Source organism: Lithobates pipiens, unplaced genomic scaffold (assembly GCF_037356315.1).
Source record: "Lithobates pipiens isolate NorthernLeopardFrog02 unplaced genomic scaffold, aLitPip1_a1.2 Scaffold_25, whole genome shotgun sequence".
Taxonomy (NCBI): Eukaryota; Metazoa; Chordata; class Amphibia; order Anura; family Ranidae; genus Lithobates; species Lithobates pipiens.
In genome coordinates, this window is record NW_027507787.1 from 120,441,272 (window position 1) to 120,453,942 (window position 12,671).

Genomic DNA, 12,671 nt, shown 5'->3' on the forward strand with positions numbered 1-12,671 from the left:
AGTATGCGATGCATGCATTCTACCACATTATGCCATTGCCTTACTTTTTTTCCCCATTCTTCAGCAGTTTACAACCGCTTTAAGCATCTCTTCTCCAGGGAAAATGCATTTCATTTTTGTAGTCATTCCTCATAACAAGGGTCCTCCCAGCCCCCTTATTAATATGGTTCCCCTTTTGTTTACTTTCTCCAGTTCAAGGACATCCTTCCCGAGCTTAGGTAACCAAGATGAGGCTGAACTAGTGTTTCATTATTGCACATCGCAGGACACCAAGCATCTTCAGATCTATTAGGATGGCATTATGCTTCCACCTTCAGACAGGAAGTCCCCTCCCAGACATAACCCCAGACTAGTAGAGCTTGTTCACACTTTGGTGCTTATGGAGCACTTTTTTCTGTTCAATTTTTTTATTTGTAGCAATCAAACAATAACATGTATTCAGTTGAGAAAAATGAAAAATTACGTGTATATTGGTAACAAAATACAGAGAACATTGTAATCGTTTCAGGAGATCAAGAATTAAGTAGCATTACACAAACATCTATACGTTGATAGATTTCGGGTAGTACTAGTCCATTAGAGGCGATTAGATGCAATTTTACTTGCGAAATGCATAGAGGCACTGGGACACACAAAACGTCACGTCCGGGTAAAACGATACCGAGGCTTGGGACGCACGCTGGGAGAGGAGAGACACAGTGATACACTCACACATCTAAACCCATTCAAAATGCCAGAAAGGTTTAGTGCCAACTCATAGGCACTTGGAAATGTGAGTGATATGACCTGTTTTTACCTTTTATATAAATAAATGTACAGACATACTGCGCAATGATTCCTGTTAATTTTTTTATGAGGGCGAATATTATTTAAACCTGTAAGCTGGGAGCAGCATAGACCTTGAGTGGATTGGTTATCCATATCAATGAACCAAAGGCACTTTCTATATTAATATCTGGTGAGTGGCCAATTCTTATGGTGGTGTCGTCACTGAATTGGTGGATACAAAACACATCATGGATACAAGAAATAGGAGGATTGGAGTAAATTTTATACACAGCTCACATATACCAGCATAAACATTTCTTTATTTATTTAGTATTATTTAAATTTAATAAAAATGGTGACATGAGATATAGACACGGGTGGACTGTATAAATATATTGATACAGTAACTCTAGTGTGCATGTATATGCATATATTTTTTACAGTGATATATATTTTTTTTTACAGTGGTGTATTGTTTGGTGTTAAGACATATAATATAAGAGTTAGCGCAGCCAACACATTTTCTTCCATTAGAGGCAAGGGCCTACTGTTGTAGTGAATATGAGACAAATGTATTACTCTGTGAGATGAGGATGAGGCAACAGATAGAAGTGTTATACCAATTGATTGCATTACCAACGGTATAGATTGGGTATGGGAATAAGTAAGAGAGGGGAAAAAGACAGATGAATAGAAGTAGTAAGAGAGAAAAGGCAAGAGCTGCCAGAAAAAGAGGTTGGGAGTGTCGCGTAGGCCTCTGTTTCATTATGTTATAAACCTTGGGGGTCAGGGAGAGTTAAGGTTCTAGGAGGTGTTTGTCAAAATCTGGGAGGAGGAAATGTTCTATCCAGGGTCGCCATATTTTGAGGTGATGGGGGATTCTATCTAAGATTGTGGCTTCAATTTTGCTATGTATCATGGCTTGGGTGATTCTATTTTTGACTTCAACTATATTTAGCCTCTGGGTTTTCCAAGCCCTAGTTATTGTTTGTTTGGCTACTGTAGTAAGTTGAAGGAGGAGGCGGAGTTGAGATCTGGTACAGTCTATTGTAACATGATTCAATAACGCAAATAATGAGACGGGGTCTAAAGGCACTCGGAGCAAAGTAGAGGCCATATGAAAGATAGATGTCCAAAAGTGTTGCACGACAGGGCACAACCACCATATATGAGCATGTGTGCCTCTCTCCCTGCAACCACGGAAGCATAGCGGGGGGTAGCCCGGCATGAATTTAGAAATCTGCGCAGGGAGTGCAATAACATTTTGGAAAGAGGTCTTTGTGTTGGTCCATGTACCTTTCCAGTCTTCTGCATCTAGGTCTACTTCTAAATTTGCAAGTGCACGACTTGGAGCTACATCGGTAATTAAGAGGGACGACAAATTAACCTCTTTCCCGTCTGAAATATTATTTATTTTTGATATTCCCAGGAATGAAGTGAGCCAGGGAATGGAGGGAGCACTTGTGCTTTTACTTAAAGCTAAAGGCCTGGGGCTTGGTACCAAAGGGGTCCTGGAACCTGCTGATGTGCCTGGAACGGCAGGATCCACTGGGGCCAGACTTGGATGGCCTCAACCCTGGCCCACAACTCCTGACAGGAGGTTGCCAGTAGGCTCAAGGTGGCGTGAATCTGTGAAAAGGATGAGTTGACAGTCCATGGGGTAACCTGCTCAGCATGAGAACCTGTTCAGGGAAATAATAATCGTAATAGTTCTGCTTTGCGAGCTGAAATCGGATACCAACTACCCATCACCCATAGTTCCACCATGAGTCTCTGGACGGTCAAGGTTCTTTAAAGAGGGCGTGCTATCCTGTTCCAAACCCCCGGCAGGTGAAGGAGGGATGGAGGCAAAGTCTTCGATATTCGCTGCCTCTGACATGACCTATGCAACTGAGAACAAACTGTCATAAACAAGAGTTATAACCTAAAGTACCACAACTTACTCTAAGGAAAGGAAAATCTCTTTACTTTTTATTTTTCTACAACCTCCCAACAGTGATCACGGTTAATGACAAAGAATACATTGTGCAGGACTGAAAACGTGTCAGTCTCAAGAACTACCAAGGCTGAGTTACCTGAGGCATGTCAGGCAAATTAAAAATGTAAACTCAGGCCTATGAAACCTGAAGAAGTGTCAGTCAAGTGATATGAGTAGTGAGATGTTATGATATATGAAATGCAAGTCTTATGAGAAACAGATGAGTAGACTTGTCACCACACAAGTCAATTAGAAAAGATCATCTCAATCTGTTAGTACCTACAGACGTGATAGGTAAACCTGCAGTGTTGTTGGCATAATACTTACAGTATGAGGCTATGATCATGTACCGTGTATGCATTGACCTTGGGTAAGGGGAAAATGAAGTATGCCTTAAAAGACTAAGAAAGTGTTCACCATATGAATTACAGAGGCCCAGTAACCTGATGTGAAGCAGGCCAATTAAAAACATAGACTTAGGCCTACAGAACCTTAAGACGTGTCAAGTGGTGAGTAGTGCAACAACAAAAACATATGAAAACAGTCTAATATCTACTGTATGAGAAACGGTTGAGGAGATTTGCCACCGCACAAGCCAAATAGAAAGGAACCCACTGTTACCTATAAACGTGAGAGATAATACTGCAGTCATGACTTAAAACGTGAAGGCAAAACATGTACCAAGTATGGAAATGGCAACAAGATACCGGCAAGCGGCGAACCAAAAGGTACCGATATCTGAATAGTACAGCAAAAGCAACCATAACTTACCTTCGACCTAGATTTCCTTTCTTATCCTTAAAGGCCTGCACCTGGTGACTGAGGCTAACCCTGAAATACAATGTATAAATAGGACTGAAAACGTGTCAACCCCCAGAATACTGAGGCCAAGCAACCTCAAGCATGTCAGGCAAATTAATAAGTAGCTCAGGCCTAAGGAAAACCTGAAGACGTGTCAGGCAACTATATGAGTGGTGAAAGCTTATGATGCATGAAAATGTAACATGAACAGTATGAGAAACCGATGAGGAGACTTGCTACCGCACAAGCAAATTAAAAACGAACATCTCAATCCGTTAGCACCCATAAACATGATGGGTGACCCCACAGTGGTAGAACTCCGTAAAGCCTAAAACATGAAGAAATGATAACGTGATATGTAAGAGCTTAGAAACCGGAATAAGGTGAAACAAACACCACCTACCTGAGCTGAACAAAGCTACCACCCGAACGCATGCATGGATTGTCTAAATCAGGTTTGTAAACAAAATCATCATCGCAATGAACCATTGCATGACTAGTGAAGTAGTGGACACAGTGAGTGATCTCTGAGCAGACCCTGCCAACCAACCCGTGAGATGCTTAGGTACAACTGGCAGGTGCCCTTACTAGCTACTCCCCAGTGACGTAGCGCGATGCGAGCCATACTAACAGTAGGAACAAGGTGGTAGGCTGCGCTGCCCCAAAATCCCACATGATAAACTGAGGGTCAATCAACCAACAAATGACAGTGGCAAAGAGCCATGGGCTGAGGACCCGATAAGTATAAACCCATGTTGCAATGACACCCACATCATCAACACAACCCCACAACAACCTGCAATGACCCATAGCAAACCACGCCAGTGTCCTGCCTTCCCCTAACACTCATGTGATCGTCACCATGGGGAAGCATGTGCTCTAACGTGAACACACAAGAAATGTGGATCTGTGAAATTCGAACTGTGTATGACTGGTTCATTGGCACTCACTGAGCTCAATAAACTGAACATCGATTGTCAGATCACATACACACTCCAATCAGAAACCTGAAAAATAAACAGATATGTGTGAGATGCAGCTTAGATACCACTTAGACCCTTGAACTGCGGTAAGAGTACCTGAAACAGGGGGATAGAGACCGTATGAGGCCAATTGCATGACTCCCCACCTAACACAACACACCTACAGTGTGAGGATAGGATTTTTTTTTAAGCCACAGATGAACCAAGAGAAGCGGTAGATGGTGTGAGCTTGGATGGGGATGATCCGGATACAGTGCGTGCACATGTGACCCCCTGCACCATGCTAGGTGTGTGGGGTGCCTGGATGCTGAGTACTGAGAGGTACCCCAAGCTTACCCACCCCCAGGTATGTCGTGGCAAGATGTGGGCTGCTCCTGAGTCGTGCTCCGATAGCAGTGCTCGTCCCGGTACAAGTAAAAAAGTGGTGACACAGAGCTGTCCCAGTGGCTTAACCGATGCCCAGAAGAAATAAAACGGCCAACATAAACCAAAGAAATGTGTAAGAACTGGTCAATTCTCACTAGAAGAAAGACGCTGGACTCGATACAACCCTTCTCTCTCAGATGCTCACCAATGCGCATCAGCCCTCTCTGAGACCAAAAACCTGCCGAGGTGTCAGGGTCCAACAGAGACCCCCGCACCAGCAACATGGCCATTGTACTAGGGACCACCCATGGCTAGTGTGACAGAGGAGGGGACACCATAATCACCTGTGGCCAAGAATGACACAAACCCCCAACTGACCAACTTCACCTGAGTACCCAGTATCGTCTCCCTACCTGTCTATGACAGTGACAGTGGGGGGAGCACGCGGATGACGCCATCCCTCATGGAAACAAGGTGTGTGACATTGCCATGCCACAAACCACCCACCAACAGAGGAACCCTTAACAGTACCCACCCCTCTCCCCTAATGCCATGCGGAGTGGACCTTGCTATGCCCCCCTCCCCCCAAGAAATTGCAGCCCCTCCCCTGCCCGTAGTCCCCTCACCTGATAACTGTAACCCTAAATGAGAAAGCAAGGAGAAGCGACGCCTCCTGCAGCTGCACAACCTCCATGTTGATCCGAAACCAGGAAGTGACGTCAGCAAGTTGCCCGGAAATGACACCCATCAACCGTCCACGAAAGAAACGTCAACAGGAAATGGAGGCTCCCACTTATAGGTAGAATATGCGTATAGACCCACAGTTGATCCAGAAGAAGGTGAAAAACCCCAGCAAAGCATGATCCAGTTTGCAACAGCAGGGAAGAAAAATCCTTCTTGATCCCCGAGAGGCAATCAGATATTCCCTGGATCAACTTTACCTATAAATGTTAGTACCCAGTTGTAATCCATTCATTCACATAACTGTTTTCTGGAGTACATTTGTAACATGTTATACCCTGAATATGGGTGTAACATGTTATAAAAGGTGAACTTATCCTTTAAAGTCTCATAATCGCCCTTCAACACCTGCCAAGAATATTAAAATGGTACCATACAGAGTGGTACACATTATATTAAAAAATAGGATAGAATCTAGTAAATGTATGGACTGACGACCAAGTTGCGGCCTTGTAGATGTGAGCCATTGGAGGCTTGGTGATGCACTGCCCATGAAGCACTAACAGCCCTGGTGGAGTGCGCTTTGATTTGAGAGGGTGGAAATGTCCAAACCACAAGCTTGAACAATTACTTGCCAAATCCATTTAGAAATAGTAATTTCGATGCCACTTGACCTTCTAGAAACACAAACAAAACATCTGTTTTTCGACTGAGCAGTCGTCAAAGTAGCCTTTGACTGCTCTCACCACATCAAGAAAATGTAATAACTTTTCTTCCATAGAACTGGGTTCTGGAAAAACCAAAGGTAGACAATATCCTGGTTTAGATGAAAACCTGGCACTACCTTCAGTAGAAAGTTAGGACGAGGACGCAATACTACTCTACCCTTGGGAATAATTAAATATGGCTCTTTACAAGAAAGAACAGCCAACTCCGATACCCCTCTTGCAGAAGATATGGCTACCAGAAAAAACTAGTTTCCTTGTCAAAAGGGCCAAGGGAATATGACGTATCTGTTCGAAAGGTTGTTTCTGTAATGCCGACAGAACTAAATTCAAGTCTCAAGGGTTAACCGATGGATTAAGCCATGTTACCCCCTGTATAAAGCTAAAGCCGCGTACACACGTAGCCGTCTGTCCGACGTACTTAGTCTGGCGGACGTCCGCCAGACTGTCCGTCGGAATTTCTGAACGGGCTACTTGCCCACACACGGCACTTTTTCAGCGGACTAATACGGCGTACTAAGTCCGCCGTACTAAGTCCGCCGTACTTTCGAAATGAACGGACTCGCCCACACACGCGGAGGAAAGTCCGCTCATTTCGAGCGCATCTCCAGGTAGGCGGGGCCCGTGAAGGAGACGTCGCTGGCCCCGTCGCCTGGTATGGACTTAAAGGGGAACCCCCAACGCCGAAAAAAATTGTTTGCCAGACTTTTCCACCGGATTGTTTGATCGCGTGTACGCGGCATTAGGACAAAAGAATGCGAAGCAAATGGTCATTGAAACAATACCGTTAAGGCAGGGACCTGGCCTTTGATAGTACTCAAGGCCAGCCTAATTTCAAACCCCATCTGCAGAAAGTCAAGGATTCTACCTATGAAATACTTTCTGGGATGCCAACCCTTGGATTCACACCAGGAAACATATACCTTCCATAATATATGTTTCTAGAGGCCGGCTTCCTTGCATTAATCAAGGTAGATACCACTGAACCTGACAGCCCACACTTCTTCAGAATGTGGGTCTCAATAGCCAAACCGTTAAATTTAGCTTTTGTAAACTAGGATGGAATACCGGACCTTGCAAGAGTAGGTCTGGACGTGGTGGTAGGGTCCACGTGTGCCCTACCGCCAGCCCTCCTTATGATCTCTGCATACCAAGATCTTCTGGGCCATAAGAATCACTGACTTCCCTTTCTGGTTGATCCTGCGAAGAAGTCGTGGAAGCAGCAGAATAGGAGGGAATGCATAAATCAGCGAGAAACGATTTCACTGGACCACCAAGGCATCTGTTCCGCATGCTAGCGCATCCCTTGTTCTTGACACAAAGTTGACAATCTTCTTTTTTTTTGAAAATGTATTTTTATTGAACAGTTTTTTAACACATACAGAACATACAAAAGGTCCCAGAAACCCCAGTCCCCCCCCCCCCCCCACCCTTCCCACCCTCTCCCCCCGTGCAGCCCTCTGATCAACTTCTGAGCTTAATCCATGTTCACCAACAGTACCTCACATATAAAAAACATATCTTATACCGTTAATAATTTTCCCAAGACCCGGGACGGGGACGGGAGTCAACCTAAGTATAGCGACTCCCTGCCCCATCCTTCACCCAACTCTCGAGGAGTTCTCCCCCCACCTAGCGATTAGATCACAGTATCTGTGGCATCAAGCCAACACCGCCACACTCTCTCAAATTTATTAGGACATCCTCTACTGAGATATGTGGCTTTGTAGAACGGCAGAGCATTATTAATTAAACCTTTCCAATAAGACACCGTAGGAGGATCAGGTTTCTTCCAACATAACAGGATAGCTTTACGTGCATAAAATAACGTCCGAGAAATCAGAGTCCTCTGCGCCTTTCGAGGTGCCAACTCCCCCACCAGTCCGAGCAAACATGCCACAACTGTGACTGGGATCGGCACCGAAAGTACTGATTGTATAACTTGCGTCACTCCCCTCCAGAACTCCTCAATCTGCGGACACTGCCAAAACATATGATCAAAGTCAGCTCGGTCGGCTGTACAACGCCAGCACCCCCCCGCACCCGTACCATAAATTCTGGCTAATCTGGCTGGGGTGTAATATACTCTATACAGGATTTTAAACTGGATAAGTCTGTCTCTAGCTGATACCAGAGTCTGGAACGGGTAATCCCACGTCATCCCAGTCCTCCCCCTCAAAGTCCGGCACCAAGGCACTCCAAACATCCCTGCATTTTTGGATGGGCTTCGGCCTGTCAGGGAACAACATTTTGTACACAACGGAAAGAGGCTTTTCCAAGTCCTCCGTCCGCAGCACACTCTCCAGAGACGACACTCCCATCTCCAGAGCCCCAGGACCAAACAGAGAGAAAAGCATGCCGCAACTGTAGGTAGCGAAAGAAATACCAATTTGGAAGATCATGTTTAGCTTTAAGCTGATCAAACGTTAGAAGCTTCCTCTCTCCTACCACATGCTTCAGTTGTTTAATGCCTACTCTGGCCCATATCACCGGGTCGGGTATTTCCCCGAAATGTGGCAATCTAGGATTAAACCAGAGAGGAGTGTCAGGAGACCAACTCCCGTCCGGTTGTTGCAGTAAGACCCGCGCTTTGTCCCAAGCCCGTATCATTGCCCGCATTGAGGCCGTCAGAGCCGGTGAAACCCCTTGACCTCTATACACCAAATAGGACAAGCTCTCGTACGAGCCCAGAAGGGTCGCCTCCAGTACATTAGCCGAATCCCCATCATCCCGTGTTAGCCAGCGTCCGGCGACTACCATTTGCCCAGCTAGATAATATTTTAAAAGATCCGGCAACGCCAAGCCACCTTGCCCCCATGGCTCCTGTAAGACTTATTCTGGGGTGCGCAGTGGCCCATAAAAAGGAGCTAAAGAGACTATTAACCCTCCGAAAAAATGAGCAGGGAATCCAAATAGGTGAATTACGTAAAAAGTAAAGAAATACTGGTAGAACCTTCATTTTGAGCAAGTTAATCCTACCAATTAAGGACAACGGCAGATGCTTCCAAGCTTCCAACTGTACCTTGACCCTGGCCAGCAAGGGGAAGAGATTTAGAGACATATAATCGCCCACTTTTGGTGATACTCTCACTCCTAGATACTTAATTTCCTCCACCCATGCAATGGGAACCCTAGTGGTTGCCAGCGCTCGAGCCTCCCCGTCAATAACCATCACATTGGATTTCTCCCAATTGACCCGGAGCCCGGAGAACTCAGCAAATTTGTCGAGCACCCCGAACACTGCCTCCAAAGACGGCCCTGCGTCCCTCAAGAAGAGAAGCATGTCATCCGCATATAACGCTATACACTCCCTAATACCCGCCACCTCCAGTGCTCCTACCTCAGGCGATTGCCTCAGGGCTATAGCCAGTGGTTCTATTGCTAATGCAAACAAAGAGGGAGACAATGGGCACCCCTGACGCGTGCCCCTACGGACTCTAAATTGGGGGGAGACTGAAGTGCCTATCCTGATACTCACCTGTGGAAAACTATAAAGCAGAGATATCCAAGTCACATAAATCTCCCCAAAGCCCATTCTCCGCAGAACTGTCAACATGTATTGCCAGTCTACTGAATCGAAGGCCTTGGCCATATCCAGGGAGACTACCACTCTAGATCCCTTTTCAGCGTGTTCAAGCTGTAGGTGGGCAAACAGTCTGCGTAAATTAGTGTCAGTAGATTTCTGTGGAATGAACCCTGTCTGATCTATATCCACCAAAGTCGTGATAACCCGAGAGAGTCTGGTAGCCAGCACCTTCGTTAGGATTTTTAAATCTTGATTCAGCAATGTAATCGGCCTATACGAAGAACATGACAGGGGGTCCTTGCCCGGTTTTGGCAGCAGGATCACCTGCGCCTCCAGCAAAGAGTCTGGGAGACACCTGTGTTCCAAGCAGTAGTCATACAAATTTTTGAGTCTAGGTACCAATTCTTCCAAATGCTGCCTATACCACTCGATACAGAAACCGTCAGGCCCCGGGGATTTACGGGGAGGGAAAGACCGAATGGCTCTTTCAATTTCCTCTGCAGTTATGTCAGCCTCCAAAGAGTCCCTATCCATCTTAGACAGCCTCGGGACCTGCAGCGATGCTAACAACCCTTCCAACTCTGTGAGGTCATAAGTCGGTATGGGGGCATACAGGGTTTTGTAATACTCCACAAACGTGTCTAGGATGTCTGTCGGGGTCGTCAGCAGGTCTCCCTGAGCATTTTTGATACAAGGGATATTGGTCTGTGCCCTTTGCTCAGCCACCAGCAGGGCTAACAATTTACCATTCTTGTCCCCTTGCTCAAAGATGGATTCAGCCATTTTCGTCCTAGATGTGTGTGTTAGTTCAGAGTAATGGAGTGCCAAAGCATGCCTCGCCTCAAGCAGTTTACCATAGGTGACGTCAATCTTCTTCTTGAACCTGCACGCAAACAGATCTACGTCCGGGATCCCCCATCTTCAGCATATTGGCAGGAAAATCTCGGGGTGAAGGGACCATTCTCCTGGCAACAACTGCTGGTGACTCAAATAGTCCGCCTGCCAATTTTCTATCCCTGGAATGAACACTGCTGATAGGCTGGGTACATTGTTTTCTGCCCAAGTTAGGATATGACTCACCTCTCTCTGGGCCACACAACTTCTTTTGCCGCCTTGGTGATTGATATAAGTCACGGCTGTGCTATTGTTGGATTGAATCCTGACAGGACAAGTCCGTAACCTGAACGTTCAGGCCCTCAGGGCAAAGTGCGCTTCCCGAATCTCTAGAATGTTGATGGGCAAGGTAAGTTCTGACTTGGACCATTTCCCTTGAACAGGTGCCTCCTCCAGGACTGCTCCCCAACCTGAAAGCCACCTTCCAGGTAACTGGAAGGAAGGACTTTCCCTTTTGCAGATTCTTGGTTAATCAACCACCAACTGAGACTCTGAAGCGCCTTTGGGAGACAGATACATTGGGGAATCTAAAGTTTGGACTTTCTTGTTCCAAGCTAATAGGATACTATTTTGCAGCAGCCTCAAATGAAACTGAGCATAAGGAACAGCCCCGAATGAAGCCACCATCTTACCCAACAACCTCATGCGAAGCCAAATGGGATTCTTTTTTGCTTTGACCACCTGAATCAATTCCTTTATGGCGCTGATCTTTGCCTGGAGCAGTGTTTCTCAATTCCAGTCCTCATGGCCCACTAACAGGTCATGTTTTCAGGCTTTCCATTATTTTGCACAGGTGATTTGATCAGTTTCACTGCCTTAGTAATTACCCCAGCTGTTTCATCTGAGGGAAATCCTGAAAACATGACCTGTTAGTGGGCCATGAGGACTGGAATTGAGAAACACTGGCCTGGAGCAAGAATACCCTTTTTTGGGCTGTATATATGATCATACCCAAGTATTCTATTCTCATTGACGGTTTTAAGGAGGATTTTTCTAGGTTGAGAATCCAACCTAGGTATTCCAGGTAGTCGACTCTGGTGATCATACTTTGGTCTAAGTGGGCTACCGACTGGTCTATCAAGAGCAGATCTTCTAGATAACCTATAATCGTTATTCCTTGGGCTCTTAATCTGGCTAGAGGAGGGGCCTGGACCTTTGTAAAAACTCAAGGTGTAGTAGCTAGACCAAAAGGCAGAGCTACAAACTGAAAGTGAAGATTTTCTACCTCGAAACGTAGATATTTCTGGTGAGCGGGGAAAATTGGCACATGGTGGTATGCATCCTTGATGTCGATTGATGCCCCAGAAGTTCTCCTCCTTGTAGGATGGAGACTACTGATCGGATTGACTTCATGCGAAAAGAGTGGATATTCAGGAACCGGTTTAGAACTTTGAAATCTAGAATGGGTCTGACATCTCCATTTGATTTTAGCACCATGAAAAGGTTTGCATAAAATCCCAATCCTTGCTCTTGCATGGGGACCACCGAGATCACCCTTTGAGACAAAAGATGGTCCAATGCTTGAAAGACTTTTTTCTCTGGATCCTTGGGAACATTTGATCTGAGAAAACGAGGAGACGGGGCCTCTTGGAACTCTAGCTTGTACCCTAGAGCTATTGAGGAAGTCACCCATTTGTCCCGACACTTTTCCTGCCAGACCCTTGAGAACTGCAGAAGTCTTAACCCCACCCGAGCGAGCGGGGGCACCCCTTCATCAGGAGGCTTTAGTATTTTGTTTTTTTTAGGTTTCCTCCCACAGGACTTTTTTTCCCTGGGGTTGACCCTGAGGTTTACCTCTTCAACCTGACTGTGGAGACAGTCATGACTTCCTGGAGGCTGATGCCCCTGGCACTGGAGAAGGAGCTTGTTTAAATGAAATATTTACTCCTTTTTGTAACTGGCAAAAGGGCACCTTTCTCACTAGAAATTTTTTGGAAGCATTTATCCAA

The 12,671-nt window shown here is 45.8% G+C and overlaps 1 protein-coding gene across 4 annotated transcripts in view; it reads right to left on the reverse strand.

The window, feature by feature from the left end:
* The window catches only part of ERCC6 (ERCC excision repair 6, chromatin remodeling factor), a 426,222-nt gene that overhangs the window by 139,377 nt on the left and 274,174 nt on the right, over positions 1 to 12,671 (reverse strand). The gene's annotated exons all lie outside the window — the stretch shown is intronic.